Raw genomic sequence first — 17,925 nt, 5'->3', positions numbered from 1 at the left:
GGTTCTTCCGTCAGATGTGATTTTTTCGGGATAGTTATGGTTTGGAGAAAAAATGCCTTAAGTGTGCGTATGTTTGTATTATGGGAATTTTTGTGATAATTTGATATTATAATTTCTTGATCTTCTATTTTGGTAATATCTTTCAAACAAGTTGTACATAGTATAACTTTAAGAAAATTTGTAAAAATGTTTTTAAAGATTCTTTAATGATAGTACGAAGCAAATTTGGTTGGTGAAGAAAAATATAATAAGTTTGTGATAGATCAATGACTTCCTTAAGTTGACGTACTATTTGTTGGGCGAGTGTATTGTTATCTTGCAATACGATATGGATAACTTGGCGAACTTTGAATTTTATTATAAGAAAATTACTTTCTGTATTCTCAGTTGTTATAAATATTTGATTTTTAAATAATTTATTGGTTTATCGGTTACGGGTAGTTCAAAAGAAATGTTATCTGTCTGTGAATGTACTGTGGGAGTCTTGTCTATATTTGGGAGAATCGAATCAGTTTCGTTACTGTTAATTTCAATTCTAGAAAGAGCGTCGACTACAATATTTTTTCCTCTTTTATAAGTAATACTATAGTCGTATTGTTCCAATTTTATCTTCCATGTAATTAACCGAGGTTGGGTGTTTTCAACTTTGAAAACCAAATTAAAAGATTGTGGTCTGTTTCAATTTTAAAAGGGCGGCCAAATAAATATGAATGAAAATGTTGTACAGAATCGACAATAGCAAAAAACTCCTTTTTACTTATTAATTGGATCGGTTAATTTGGTAAAATTTGGTATGAATCTTCGATAATAACCAATGAATCCTAAAAATAACTTGATCTTTTTAATAGTTTTTGAGATAGGGAAATTTTGGATGACTTTTATTTTGTTTGGGTTCGATTCTAAACCATTTTCTGTTACAATGTGACCTAAAAATTCAACGCGTTTTTTAAGAAATTCTGATTTGTCCACTTGTACTTTAAGATTGGCTTTGTCAAGTGCAGAAAATATAAGTTTTATGTCGTGAATATGATCCTGAAGTGATTTTGAATATATAATAACATCATCCATGTATACGAAGCAATTATTATATAAATATGGTCCAAGAACTTCATCCATCATTCGCTGTAATGGGGCAGGAGCATTGCGTAGACCAAAAGGCATACGAACGTATTCATAGTGCCCTTGATTAACGGTAAAGGCGGCGTTGGAAATTGAACTGTCAGACATTCTAATTTGATGAAATCCTTGGGCAAGATCAAGGCATGTAAAATATCTACAACAACCTAAATTATCTAAAATTTCGTCTATTCTCGGGAGGGGCAATTTGCCTTCAATCGTGTTTTCATTTAATTTTCTGTAATCAATTACCATTCGAAATTTTTTCATTCCTGAGGCGTCGGATTTTTTCGGAACATTCTATATCGGCACACTGTAGGGACTTGTAGAAGGGCGAATTATTTTTTGATCTAAAAGTTTCCTAATTTGTTTGGAAATGTCATAAGCGGAGGATGCCTAAATGAGCGAGTATAAATTGGATTTTCATCTTTAGTTGCAATGTGATGTTTAGTTGAGACTGAAGATGAAAGTAGTGACGATTCTTTATAAAAAATAGTTCTATATCGTTGACAAAGATCAAGAATTTTTGCTTTTTCTTCGGAATTTAAATGAGAAAGACGTAATTGTGAAATGTCTAATTTGATGATAGGAAATTTAGTTTGGATATTAAATAAATGCAACGGATAGGCGGTAATTTATTTAGGAGCAAAAATTGGATATTTTAAATTTTGATTATTGGTAAATGTGTTATTAAGATACTGTATAGTAAATGTTTTATGAAAATATTTAGTGTCAAATATGGATACAGCTTTAGGGGTAATTATAGAATTGGTCACTCCGGTGTCTATTAAAACTTCTAGGTTAAAGAGAGAAAGTTTAATGAATGCTAATTTAGGTGGATTACCAATATTGTTTAAGTCTATGTGACATTCGAGTTTATACTGACTGTAACAATTTTCACACATCATTTCATCAACATCAGTGTTATCTGAACACAATGTTACCTGTTCTGTCTCTTGGCCGGAATCGTTATATGATTCGCATGGATCAGGTGCATTTCCGTCAAAGGCGTCGTCTTCAAAGCAATGACCGTGAGAATAGAAATCATAATTTTCTATGTTGTAAGCATTACATGGTTAAAGAATCTCTGAGACTGAACCATATGCCATATGTTTTATTCCTACCTAATTTAGAGTTTCGTAGGGTTCTACTAAACGCTTCTTCATTCTTGAATTCAGAACAACGCGACGGGCATTCTTCTAAACTTTTATATCTACTATATTTTAATAAATCCCGATAGGGTTGATAAATCCCTACTTTGAAAATAAGTAGAGCTTTTTGTTGGAAAAGTTCGGTTTTAAAACGAATAACATTTGCATCACTATTATGTATATTAATATGGTCGATAAGTTCATTTAATTTTTTGTCTAACCGTAAATAGTAATCAGAATAATTTTCATTGAAATTTTGAACACAAGTTGTTAACCATCTTTCTATAGTGGATTCAGATATACGGTCGCCAAATTTTATAAGAAGTTCGGTACGATTTTTTCTCCAAGTATCAAATGAATTTGGAATAAAGTTGTCGAGTTTGTTTGCAAATATGAATGACTTTGGAGGTCCGCAAATTTTATTTAAAACATAAAGGTTGAATAAATGTAACTGGGTAACTGGTACCATGGAAAAGTTCGATAATTTTGTACATGGCGATAATAAAGTGGCTGAGGGATGCTTCACCATCACCGTAATTTGGAATAACTTTACAAAATTGTTTTAAATGGTTATCAGTAATTTGGGGAGGTATATTTACCTGTGATGGCCTGACCCATCCCGGGACACCAGGTACTGCGCATAATAAAATTTAACCCAAAAAAAGTGTTGATTCAGAAGCCAACAAGTAGAAATTGAAAGTTTCGATTATTTTAAGAATATAATTAATTTTGGCCGACTGATTCAAGGGGGTTTATATTTAATAAATCCTCCCCAAAGTTGATTTTCTTTATTGATGATTTGAAGTGTTTGATTTACGCGGCCATTTTAATAGTGACTTAATTAAATATATATAGTATTAAAAATTATCTTTATTTCAATTGCTAGCATTTAAAATTTTATTTCAAGTATTTATTACAATTTTAGTATTTGAAAATTTTTGAAAAATTATATTTAATTTGCATCGTAGGTAAAATACTGTCTTCAAATCCTGGAACCATCTGGATTATTTGTACACTTTCGACGTTTGAATCACTTCTTGGAGGAATATCTATGAATAAATTGTAATTAATGTTATTAAAATTTTTCTTACGAACTTGGGATCGATATTATTTGAAATAAAAGCGTATAAATATATTTAAGTATTGAAAATGACTTTTTTTTTTGGGGGGGGGGACAAGGAGGAGAAAGTTTAAAAACCCCTCTCCGGGCACCGATCCGAAGATCATGACCATAGTGTTTAAATCATCAGTCTACATTGTAACCCGAACATGAACTATACCAAGCACCTTTTTGAATATAATAAATGAATAAAAAGGGGATCAAATTACTATTTTAGTCTAATGGACGGAAATGTATTGTTAATTTTAATTCTCTCCCAGAATGAAATAAAAAAATATTGCACAATGCTAAAATAAAAAACATTCAAAAATAAAGCATTTAAAAACAATTCAACAACAAATTAAAAAATATTCAACAATAAACAAAATAACACCTACAACTAACATGCATATATATATATATATATATATATATATATATATAAATAAGAAAATATTTTAAACATAACATTACATATCACACACAAAATAAACTCTCTTTAAAAAATAAGTAAGATCATGAACATTATAAAAAAATTAATACTTTCTATGAAATTTAGGACCCTCTTTTTTATTATTATCTCTCATATATTTATAAAGTGTGAGTCTAATACATTTATCTAAAATTTTATTTTTACAATCATGAATTTGACAAAAGAGAAATTGTTCGGAAATTTTAGAAAAATATTCTTTGAAATTAATTTCTAATGAACTTTTATGCGTATTATCATTTAAAAACATATATAAGTGAATCGCTGGGATAAATTAATTTATTCAAACTTTGATCATATTCCTTAAAAGATATAAAAATATGTTTTTCAGTTACATTTTCTGAGAAAAGGATCCCATGGCATGAGTCGCAATTTGGAATTTGAATTTTATTTAATAAATACCCAGCAACATAAGAGGCACCTTGAAGTGAACTAGAATCTTTAATATATTTTTGAACTAAATTCAAATCAGACTCGAAAATGGTAACATCTGGTATAGTCGCCGAATTGACGGAATTGGAAAGAAATTTTGAAAGTGCCCCTAAAGATTTGCCACCATCATCTTTTTGAATTACTTTTAACAAATGGAGAAACACTTAATTTATTAACAACAACAGTTTTCAATGCTGCGATGAATTGGTGACATGTTGGATTGGTATTGAAAAAACCATGCTAGCGTATTTGACAAAATAAATTTTTTATGGGGTCTTGATTAAGAAACCTGATATTCAGAGACATAGCCTTACTTTTCATCTTTCAACTCGTGCCATAGTGAACCAACAGACGTTAAAGTAATTATCCAGCCTTTTAAAAATGAATATTGACTTGTGACATCTCTACCTGTGCTTGAATCAAGAATTTTCCAATATCGAATTTTCGATAACATTTCTTTCCAAAATTCTAAATGTCCGGATGATTCAGTCACAGCGAATTTTAAATTGACATGACCAAATGTTCCGGAATTTTATTTTCAGATTTACTTTGAATACCCATGCCATTTAAAGAATCGAAGAGAGAGTTCATCATGTGTACAAATTCTGCTGTATAAGATGCATCATTAGGTAATTGAGAAGAAGAGACTAAAGATAGAATACAGGCAGACATTGAAAAAGAAAGTTGATGAGCAGCGTATGAAACCTTCATTTTAGTATAAGAATTTTTGAAATTGAAATGCTGATCAGTTAGTTTAGGACACATTCGAAAATTAACATTGGATTTATGTGGATGTGTTCAAATTTTGCAAGTTTATTCTTCTCAAATAAGATATTGCCTCGTAAAAGAGCATTTCTCGAATTTTTATAGAGATGTGGAACATCGAAAATAATATAAAAACGACGATTATTAACTAGAAAATATGTATCAGAAGAGGAAGAAGTCTGAGAAGAAAATAAACTTAAAGCAGATCTATTTGTGCTACCTTGGTCGCAAACTGTAGCCCTTACGTTTAAACCTATACTTTGAAGATTAGAGATAATTTCAGTAATAATTAACTTTATATTTAATGTGGGAACTGTACCTTTATAGAAATAATATGCGACAACCTCTTTCCAATTAGATGACAATAATCCTCGATACCACAAAATTCTTGTTTTTTTACTTGTTGTTTACTAATAAACAATAATTTTTATCATTTAATTCACTGGAAACAGATTTTAATTGTTCAAAATATAATTTATTTATACCAGACTCAAATTCAACTTTACTTAATACTTTTATTAAGATTATTTGAATTATTAGAATGTGAATGGGAAAAACTAGAACTAGGAATTTCAGATACTTGAACATTTACAGTACTTATAGAAGTAGAAAGAACTGTAAAAATTTCTTGATGAAGTGGAACAGGTACAGTTCCCTTTTTTAGGAGAGGCCTTTGCTTATTATAAATAAAATCTGAAGATAAAAAATGATCCTCACATATATAAAACGTTTTTACAGAATTAGAGATTAGAGATTAATATCTGAATTTGATGGTGGTTTAAAAAAAGACTTATTCTTAAAATTGAAATTTTTAACATAATAAGATATTTATTAGAACAATTGGGATAACAATAATTACTACTATAACCAGAAACTAGAGATTGCTGAGAAAAATCTATTATTAGAAAAATATCACAGCTTACAGTCTTATGTGTTGGAGAAGATCGAACCTGAAAATTCGTGTTCCAATTAAATAACAAAAAACAAATAAAAAAATATTATACCTGAAAGTACTTTTTACTATGGGGATTCTTAAAGATATATCTCTTCGAGAGGCCATCTAACCTAAAACTGTAACATAATTATTACAACTGCTGTATAAGAACTATATGAATTTTGGCAAAAACAATAAATAACCAAATATGAAATGAATTAAAACAAGAAAAACTTTACATTAAATTCAATGATTGAACAATTTAAATAAAAATTAACAAAATTCTAACATTACGCTATGTAAAATAATATACAATAACAAATACAAACAATTAAATTATGTATAGTAGTTGTATAAAAAGATTCTTATCAGAAATATACTTTTTCACTAAATATTCCCTAAACATCTCGGAAATTTTTGGGGAATTTGTAATACCAATTTATAAAATTAAATATTAAAAATCCCTACAACATAAAGGTCGTGCCTTTTCGACGATTTCGAACGTCTATCATCGGCTGTTGCCCCTCCGTCCCTATTCGCTTGGCCCCCTGTATATAACCATAGAAATCCTAAGAAGTACCAACCCAATGTTATAAACAAGAAACATTACTGGGCACGATCTCGGGATGCAACCATGTTGCCATTTTGAACGCGTTGTTGCCATTTCTTATAGATTACAGATATCTTTGTGTCCATCTGTCACTTTCTATTTAAAAATTTATCTTAAATGAGTATAGGTTAGGTTTTTCTGATAGATATAAAAATACAAGGAACACCCAAGAAGTCAATCTCTAACTAATAATGAGAAACAATACTGGACGAGAAATTGATTTGTAGTGTATAAATTATTCAATAGATGTCGCCTTTATAGTTTTCTGTATTTGACATTTGACAAAATTGGCGGGAATAGTTTCAAATTCAAATCAATTGGTATATTATAGGGTGAATTGTGAGAAATATAACAAGCTATGGAATTAAAACATTTTTATTACAAATTATTTATTGTACATTATAAAAAATACATCAGTATACTACATATTATATATAACAAAAAAATAAATAAATAAATACAAATACAAGACAATATATTTCTTCAACAACAATAACAAACAACATAAAAATAAATAATTTGAATTAGAATTCAAATCAGACAATAAACTTTCAAAAACATTTAAATTAGGATCTCTGGAAGTTGAAGGAATAAATTGAGTAAAATTCAAATTAGAGAATGAATTTTCAAAAACATTAAAATTAAGATCCCTCGAAGTGGAAGGAATATGAAAATGAAAAAGTAATGGTGGCAAAGGAACTGTTTTAGTTTTAAGGCGACGAATTTTTCTTGTTATGAGAAATCTGATTTAGAAAAATGGTCTTCACATATATGATATGTTTTGGTAAAAGGATTAATATTACAAATTGACAAATTGAACGCCATAAATTTAATTTAGAATCGGAAAGTGGCTTAAAAAACGATTTATTTATAAAATTAGGTTTATGAACATCACTATAATATGTATTGAAACATAATATAATATATATTGAAACACATTTTGACACAGTAACCAGACAGAGATTGAGGCTGAGAACTCATGGCAGACTATTTAACCTACAAAATAACAATAATTTATTCAACAGATAAGAAAAAGTATATTAATATATAAAGCATCTTATTCAAATTTGAGATTATTTTATTTCTAATATGATTGTAATCTAAAGTAAACATCTTAAGTACAAAGCATGGTATCCAAGTATGATTTTATTTATTAAGAAATATAAGAAATAACTTACCTAAAACAAAAATTTTAAACCATTTTATTCATTAGCTCCATTCCATCCTCCCGGCACCTTCGGATAGAAGATTTATATCATGATCTTTCTTCTCAAAGTAGTTTGAATTCTTGTAATAATTCCAATGTGTTAAATTTTCTACAAGATCATTCATTTATTGCTCTAGAGAACTTATTACTAAAAAAATTTCGAAACAGGCTGAGAACACATGTAGATCGTATAAGTTGCATCCATCGGCAGTATCTAAAATTTCTAAATTAAAATATCGTTGTAATAAACAAAAATCTGATATTGATAATCTCCACAGTATCTTTAAAACAGGAAATTTAGAAAATCTTTGTAATCACTTAAACGATGTCACCAAAACATTCATATCTTCTCAACTTCGAAATGCTTCTCATAAAGTCCATGGTAGAGTCTGGTTCTTGGAGGATAAAACGTTTGCTCTTAGTATGTATAAAGATAGTGGTAAACTTTATAGATATTTATCGACTCATTTTTCTTTGCCCTCAATTTCTACACTTCAGTTTAATTGTGGAATTAACAAATTATACTTTGATTATTTAAAGTCAGTAACAAGTAGTTTAAAAGATAAAAATTGTTCATTAATTTTTGATGAAATATCTTTAAGTTCAGGTTTACATTTTAATATTAAAAATTTTATCTCTAGTCCTCAAGAAATTGGTTTAAATGTTAGAGTTACAATTTGCGATTAAGGTAGTACAAATAGAGGTGCATTAAACTATTTATCTAATGAAAATTCTCAGAATTCAAGTTCATTTTATTTTGAAGTAAATTGTTGTCGTATTTATAAAATTTTTGATGTTCCTCATTTATATAAGAATTCTAGAAACTCTCTTTTGTGTGGTGACATCTTGCTGTATATGTTGATTTTGAAATAAGAATGTTGTATATTCATTTTTTAGAGTTAATATTTATTTGTTCTTATATATATTGTCTTATATATATTTATTTGTTTGTTATTGTTATTGAAGATATTTATTTTGTTGTATTTATAGTATATATAAGACTGATGTATTTTTTATAATGTTTTATTTATTTGGAATTGTTATTTATTTTTATATTGTTTGTTATTGTTGTTGAAGAAATTTATTGTGTTGTATTTGTATTTATTTATTTTTGTTATATTTATATAGAAGATGCATTTTTTTACAATGTACAATAAATAATTTGTAATAAAAATGTTTTAATTCCATACCTTTTTTTATTTCTCATAATTCAGTCAATAATTATATACCAATTAATTTGAATTTCAAACTATTCCCGCCATTTTTTCCAAATGTCAAATACAGAAAAGTATAAAGGCGACATCTATTGAATAATTTAATCACTACAAATCAATTTCTCGTCCAGTGTTGTTTTTCATTTTTCTCATAAATATACCGAATCGGCTCCAGAAAGTGATCGGGCTCATAATTTCAGGGAATCTTAGTACTAATAAGATACTTCGATGGTGCGAGTTTCAGGTCTTTATCTATAACCATTTCTGAGTAAATCGAAAATACTGAAAATTAGAAAAAATTAATTTTCTCAGCGCTGTGTGAATCGGTTGATCTAGATGCCGGATATGTTTTGGGGGACGATGGTAGCTTTTCGGAAAAAAAATGAGAGCTATACCGGTTGTTGAAGCATGCGAAGCGTTCGTTACGAAGTCTATGGGTGTGTGCGGAAACTGTGTGACAAAGTCGTCAAGTTTCGACGTCACTTGAACCAACACGTTTCTGTGTCGTGTCCTTGCGTGTTCATTTCATTTGCTTACAGTAGCGCGTATTATTGTTATATCATTTGTATCAATAAAGCCGCTGTGCACTTCTTTAACAACAACAACGGTTCACAAGGACCTTAAAAAAAATGAGTTTATATTCTTAATTTCAATTTTTAACCATTTTACGATTACGACAAAATTATGAAACTATTTTTTTTTTTTTGAATTCCTCGTCCAATTTCCGATGAATATATGAGCTTTTGGAATTTTTAAAAACGGTACGCCATATTGAAAAAAAAAATAAAATCCATTTTTTTGCTCAAAAATCGGGTTTTTTAATAATTTTACTCTTGAATTGATATGATACGGAACTTGTTTGATTACTGAGCTGGTGAAAACAACAGGAAAAATCCAGTAAATATGTAAAGTTGTTCATCAGGTATTCGAAAATCACCCATTTAAGTGTAGTCACATTCAACATAAGATCTTAAATTACTCCAATTAGAACAAACTTTTAAGTGATTGAAATTCTTCGTATAAAAGCGTTTTTTTATGAGATGATCGCTGCAACATCGATTCCCATTCGGAATAAAAATTCTTTTCTTAATAAAGCATTGCATACGGGCATCTTGAGGAACAACTACTAGAATTGGATTAGAAACAGAACATACACAACAATATCTGTGAGTTACAACAGTTCTCTTAATTTGAACTTCGAGACATTTTTCTGTATCATCATCACATACAACATCTAAATTGAATGATGAATCATCAGTGCTTGATGATTTTATATATTTTGGAGTACCTGTTTTTTTTTAAGAATTTTGAACTAATGCAACACTTGGAATTATTAGTTTTAGGTGTCGACATATTTTCACTTAAATAATAATATAGTCAAATAAAAATAATTACCAAATATAGATAAAAATACAGCCAATACTTCTTTGGAATGTCAACAGTCAATAATTTTAAGGTCATCTACAGATGGTGAGATCTTGTGGTCGTTAAATTAATTAAATATCGATACAATAATAATGTATACGATTTTATTATTACAGTGATTAATAAAGTTTATAATAGTAATTAAGTAAATTAAAAAAATATTTTGATATAAGTGTATCTAATTTTTTCTGTTGTGTTCACAGCTCGGAAATCAAATAAGTTCCGTATCATATCAGTTCAAGATTAAAATTATTAAAATTCCGATTTTTGAGCAAAAAATGGATTTTATTTTTTTTTTCAATATGACGTACTGTTTTTAAAAATTCCAAAAGCTCATATATTCATCGGAAATTGGATGAGGAATTAAAAAAAAAATAGTTTCATAATTGTGTCGTCATTTTTTTAAGGTCCTTGTGAACCGATATAGTTCTCATTTTTTTCCGAAAAGCTACCGTCGTCCCCCAAAACATATCCGGCATCTAGATCAATTGATTCACACAGCGCTGAGAAAATTTCCTTTTCAGTATTTTTTGATTTACTCAGAAACGGTTATAGATAAAGACCTGAAACTCGCGCTATCGAAGTACCCTATTAGTACTAAGATTTCCTGAAATTATGAGTCCGATCTCTTTCTGAGGCCTTTGAAATTTTTTTTCAAAATGAAAGTCACCGAAGTGCAAAAGGAATTTGTAGTGAAATTTATATCGGAAAATCCGATAATAATTTCAAAAAAGTTGTTCATCTAAGATATACGGTGAGCTGTGACAAGAGCCATAACTATTTTTAACAGGAAGACGAGACCCGAAAAGACTTAGCAGAGGTGGAGGAAAGTTAGTTAGTAAATTTAACATTAATACACAACTTTTACTATCACTTTATTTATTATGACAGACATGGTCCGACATAACAGCTAGTACAAAATCTAAACTCGTCAGTCAGAGAAAAGAACTTTCGAAAACGGGAGGGGGGCAGGCGAAAATTTGCGGCCTTAGCCGGCTTGAGGCAGATATTGCCTATCTCATCAAGCCCACTTCGGTAAAAGGAGTCGCAAATGTTCCCCTACCAAACGTTAAATTCGAAATTTTTTTTTAAACCACCATCAAAATCAAAAATATTTAAATGTACCCTGACGTTCTATTTGTAAAATTAAAAGTCCTATTTTATATATGTGAAGATAATTCTTTTCCTTCAGATGTTTTTTTTATAATAGGCAAAGACTTCTTCTGAAAAAGGGAACTGTACCTATTCCTCCTCCACAAAAAATTTCTATAGTTCTTTCTACTTCTACTAGTGCTAATAATGTTCAAGTACCTGAAATTCCTAGTTCTAGTTTTTGCCCTTCAGAATCTTATAATTTAAATAATCTTGATAAAACTATTATCCACTTCAATGTCTTGTTGAATAGTTCTGATACACTTTCTATTTCAAATATTTCTACTGATTCTATTTTTCATTCCAATTCTTATATCTCTCTAAAGACTCAAAATTCTCTCTGTGATAAGTACACATATTGATAATTTCAAAGATTTTGTTAGTAAGCAAAATTCCAATATTCTTTTAGATCATTCATATTGTAAATCTCTATCTTCTATCTGTGATAAGACTACAAATGTTAAAAATAATGATGAGAAAAATTCCTTGTTGTATAAGATGCATCGAAATGCTATTTTTAAAATTTCTAATTTAAAAGAACGCTGCCGAAAACAAAAGTGTGACATTTCCAATCTTCGTATTATCTTTAAAAGTGGAAAAATTAGAAGAAATGTGTTCTGATTTACATCTTGTTACAAGAAATTTTGTTGCTTCTCAATTGAGAAATTCCTCTCGAAAATTTAATGGTAAAATTTGGTCTCTAGATGATAAAACTTTCGCACTCTCGATGTATAAACGAGATGGTAAATTATATCGTTATTAGCAAATTCATTTTTCTTTACTTTCTATTTATACTCTGAAAAGTCTTGTTAGTAAAATTGAATTTGAGTCTGGCATAAATAAATTATATTTTGAACACTTAAAATCTGTTTCAAACTGAATTAAATTGTTGTTGTTGTGAATTGTTGTTTATTATTTGAAGATGTATCTTTGAGTTCTGGCATATATTTCCTCTAAAAAACAAGAATACAGGATTCGAGGATTATGATCATCTTGGTAAAACTTCTAAAAAAGTAGATCATGCTTTAGTTTTAGGGGTTATCATCTAACTGAAAAGAAGTCTTAAAAGTAAAGGCTTAAACGAAAGGACTACAGTTTGCCACCAAGGTCGCACAAATAGATCTGCTTTAAGTTTTTTATCTTCTCAAACTTGATATAATTTTCGATGTTCCTCATCTATACAAAAATTCGAGAAATGCTCTTTTACGATAGACTTGCAAAATTCAAATACATTATCCAAGCTTTTATTCAAGATAAATCCAGTATTAATTTTCGAGTGTGTCCTAAACTCACTGATCAGTATTTCAATTTCAAAAATTCTTATACTAAAATGAATGTTTCGTACGCTGCTCGTCAAATTTCTTTTTCAATGTCCACATATATCCTTTCTTTTGTCTCTATAAATCAATTACATCACTGCTGAATTTGTACACTTAAAAAACTCTCTTTTAACACATTATTATTATTAATATACATTAAAAACTTTTATATTCATTAAAATGTGCCATAAAATTTAAAATTAAGTAAGAAAACTTTAAATTCTTCAACTTTTTCAATATAGTACAAGAATAACAGTAAAAATGAAACAGAATCAATTAATTATATAAACAGAAATCAAATTTCATAGAATAATGTATAAAACTAAACAATTTTAAGTAAAATTCACTGAAAGAACCTTAAAAAAAATTAAGTTTTTTGAATCTTTAATTTGATTACGAACAAGCCTTAAAATTTGATTTTCAGTAAAAAAAAATGAAATTGGTAAAATTGTTCAACATACTAAAAGGAAATAAGTGAAAATGAAACATTAATTAAATATACAAAACAATAAATATTTAATTTCATCAATGTTTAGTAGATCTGGGACTTGTTGGTATAAAAACAGTATGTTTTAATAAGATTTTTCCAAATTTATATAATTTATTAATCGTTTATACCTTACTGTATATTATACTGTAATTATCTTTTGTTGTACCGCACGGTATATATAGCTTGTGTCAATCGTCATCGGAGTAACCATGTGGATAGTCGTGGAATTTGGTTAATTTTCCAAGTTTTACTTGTTCATCCTGTGGGATATTGATTGTATACTGTGTGCTAAATTTGTCCTGGCCATGGTGAGTGTTCCTGTTTGCGTATTTTTTGTTAGAATTTTAATTTATACGTTGTATTTTGAAAGTAAACAAAAACTCAAGGAGCTCGTGTTAGTGCATAAAACTTCAGTGACTATGAGTCGTGTTTTCATCGAACCTACCCCATTTGAAAATCTCATTGCGCCCTAAATTAAAAATATCGAGCTGTGGATTTTAAAAAAGAATTTCTAGAAGCAATACCTTAATGCTGTGTTTGCAATTTATTAAAACTACAAAGTGAATTATTAAAGGTTAGTATCCATTTTTTACTTGATTATGATAAGAAAATGTTTCGTATGATCTTTAAAATACAATTTATATTTTTCGAATATATTTTAAACAAAGAAACAAAATTAGAAAATAATTAATTTAATTTTTTTGTTTTGTTTAATTAATGGTACTTAATTTAACAACTAGTAATAATTATATTTAAATATGTAACAAACATAATTATAAACACATACAGTTATTTAGTTTCACACACAACACATTTCTCTTTGGGGATTAAGGTAACTGTATAAATGTTATGTTCATTTTGGTACCCGTAAATTAGTATTCATGCAATTGATTATATTTTGTTAGCCAATGGCATGTAGTCAGAAGAAATGTTAATTTCATTGTCATGAAGATACTCTTTACTAACTACTATCTCTAATTTACATTTCAATATTTTAAATATTAAATTACTTAACATTTAATTAATAATAAAACGTTAATTTAAAAATTAGTCTGTTCAATAATATTATTGAACTAATTAAGTTACAAAATAGTTTTCAATAAATGCATTAATTCAATTTCTTTTTGACTTCGCGTAAGCTAATATTTAAACATTTGATGAGATTTTGTTCACCGATATTTAGCTTGTCTATGATGTGCAGTTAGTACAAATGTCACCTTGCTTATATATAATTAACTTATACTATTTTTTTATTTCCTCTTAAGTACTGCAAGCTGCAGTCAATTAGATTTAGTCCACGGATAACTGTTCAATTTGTACAAACCTTAATTGTATTATCCGATAAACCAATAATAGAAATGTATATTTTAATATACATATTGTAATATAATATGATTTGATTTAATTATTATAATAAAAACAATTTACAAATTTTAATTTATGCCATATGATTAAAAATTTCTCTTCTACATTGAAAGTAACTGTATAGTTGACATACATACTGATTTATACATATTTTAGTTAAATAATATATTTTTAAATTCATTAAATATTTCATTTTAAAAGCATATCGCCAACAAAGTTAAATCAAATTTTAACATTTTTTCAAACTTCATTGAAAACGAAGTGACAAGGTCTTACTATAATTTTTTTTAAATACAGAAAATTAACGTTGAGATGTTTACTAAAAGTAGTTGTTAATACATCACAATGGCGTGTTAAATTTGTCTAAACATTATATGTTTAGTAGATTTTAATAGTGGACAATAAAGCTGCAAGAATGTTAGTTTAGTTATCATGTCATAACTTATCATATTTTAATTAATAAATAGTTCAAATTATTTATAGAATTATCATTAAACTCAAACTAATTTTATCAACATTTTCGAATGATAGATGGCATAGAAATGGTTTTTCTTGTAATAATGTTTAGCTTTTGAGTTGGTCTGTCCAATCACCTGATCTAAATCCTACCGAGAACTTGTGGCACGTTGTGGAGATAGCTCTGAGTGGTAAAAGTGTCACTAATAAAGAAGCTCTCTGGTTCCTGATGGAGGAAGCGTGAAATTTAATTCCCCAGGAAACGTACCCAAAAGCCTATACTTATTTATTTTTTAGTCACAATAATTACTTTCAAACTAATCTTTGAAATAAATGGATAATTAAATGAATTTTCAGTAGGTCTTATCTATTTATAGTACCTTGTCTTTGACTAATAAAATATTTATGATTATATATTTTTTAAATTATTATAATTTCGGCTATTTTACGGTTCGAAAAATCTTTTTTATGTAGTTGTTTTATTTGCTTTCGTCGTTCAAAGGTGCAATGATCTGCTCTTACCATTGTTACTAAAATTGACTATGTGTTCATTTATTTTACTTAGGTAACAACTTACATATTACATTTTTCATTTCAACTTATTTCATAGTGTCCCTGTTATTTTTGACATGATAATGTTAATATCACCACAACTTTATTAATAAACATTTTTGACTATTAATAGAATTTAAAACCGCTTGGTTTCAAATTTCTTTTTAAATGTTTCTGAAAATACAATTAAACTTTGTACTGATCTACACAGTTATGGTTATTTGAAAAAAATATTTATCAAAGAATAACACATATTTTTGAAATAAAAAAGACCAACTGTACTTTCCTTTAATAATTTCAGTATATTCAACATTATTTTTTATTTCAGTCATGAACGATGGAGCAAAAGAGATTCCCAGAATGTTATAGTTTTCTCATGACAAATGAATAATCAAATTGACATACATACAAAGTGAATCTGATACGAAAGAAGTGAAATTAAAGGTCAGTAGTCCAATATACATTTTAAGTATATAAACATGTTGAAATAAAATATATTTACAGACCTATAACGTAATAGAATTTACTCCGGGAAGTTAAAATATTTGCAATAATAAACATCTTGTAATTATAGTTATTTGATCAAAATTTTCTGTCCTAAATAAGGAAGAATGAATAAATTTTCAATAATTTGTTGGGCATTGAATTCTGTATAAAATTATTTAAATTTATACATTAAAAAGAAAAAATTAAAATACTTTTCAAGCCTGTTTGATGAAACATTTGAAATACATTTCTTAGATGAAATTTGAGAAATTATATACACAGTAGTAGACTATATGGAACTTATTCTTAATTTTATATCGATTAAGATGTGCAACAATCTTTGCACTGTACTATTATACAAATATTTTCTCGTCAGTTATTTTATTAATAACTGTAACAAAAATAGATTTTTAAGTATCAATAACATTTATAAGAACTTTATGTTGTACAAGTGTGATTCTATTCTATTGAAATGTTTATGTTCAATATATTTAACATTATTTTTTTATTTCAGTCGTGGACGATGGAGCAAAGGAGATTCCCAGAATGTTATAGTTTTCTCATTACAATTGAATGATCATATCCAAAGTGAATCTGATATGAAAGAAGTGAAACTAAAAGGTCAGTGGAACATTTACTTTGACCTTATTTAATCTAACGTACATTTTAAGTATACAAACAAGCATACACATGTTTAAAGAAATTATTGAAAACAAATAAATTGATGGAACAACTAAACATTAAACTATTACACATATTTACATAAAATTCGAATAGATACAAATCAAATACATTCTGGAAATTTTGATAACATGTTTACAGACCCATAATTTAATAAAATAACCCTGGAATGTAAAAACATCTGTATTGAATCCTGTATAAAAATATTTATATTTATACATTTAAAATAAAAAATTTACTTTTCAAGCATGTTTGAAGAAACAATTGAAAGACATTTCTTAGATAAAATTTAAGAAATTATCGATACAGTGGTAGACTATATGGAACTTATTCAGAATTTCTTATCCATTAAGGTTTGCAATAATCTCAGCTATAGATTTATAACTATCAAGAACATTTCATTTATAAGTACTTTGTGTTGTACAAGTGTTATTATGATTTAAAATATTTTCAGTGAAAGAACCACATCTAAAAGAAAGATGATTCAACTAATATGTATTTGTGACAAATTCATTATGCACATGTTTATAATTTTTATGTTTTATGTATTATAACAAGCTCCTCCGAAATTTAATAGGTCATTGTCACAAGAAGATTAAGGTGTGAAGTCTCTTTATATACATTGTATTAATTGAAGCAATACTAAAGACAACAAGTGACCTGAAGAATATATCAGTATCTGTATACTAGATATGGGAAATTTCGCAACACAACTAATATTTAAAATAATAAGGAATCATGTATGTTACTTAAAATAGGTAATATTTTAAGTAACAAGCATAAATTATTATTTCTGTTAAATTTTTATTAAAATTTATATATTATTGTGTATATTACAGGTATTTAATTTGTTGTTGTCAAAAATAAGGTTTATAACCTGCTGCTCCACAAACATTAGGGTTGTTAATTTGACAATTATTTCATCTGATTTGTTCGCTGAGATGTGTCTATTACTAACTGTCCTTCATCATTCTCTAAACT

General features: G+C 27.7%; 1 long non-coding RNA gene across 2 annotated transcripts; it reads left to right on the top strand.

The window, feature by feature from the left end:
* Positions 1-13,597: 13,597 nt before the first annotated feature.
* On the top strand, positions 13,598-17,580 carry LOC126265515 (uncharacterized). 2 transcript variants are annotated; one of them, XR_007547999.1, is made up of 4 exons: positions 13,598-13,712; positions 13,775-13,978; positions 16,106-16,221; positions 16,778-17,580. It is a non-coding gene; the product is annotated as an uncharacterized LOC126265515 (long non-coding RNA). The 2 variants fall into 2 exon arrangements; XR_007548000.1 differs by lacking the exon at positions 13,775-13,978.
* Positions 17,581-17,925: the final 345 nt, after the last annotated feature.

Source organism: Aethina tumida, chromosome 5, assembly GCF_024364675.1.
Source record: "Aethina tumida isolate Nest 87 chromosome 5, icAetTumi1.1, whole genome shotgun sequence".
In the NCBI taxonomy this organism is placed as follows: Eukaryota; Metazoa; Arthropoda; class Insecta; order Coleoptera; family Nitidulidae; genus Aethina; species Aethina tumida.
Note: the sequence above shows the minus strand (reverse complement) of the source record. Positions and strands in the feature narration are given on the sequence as shown.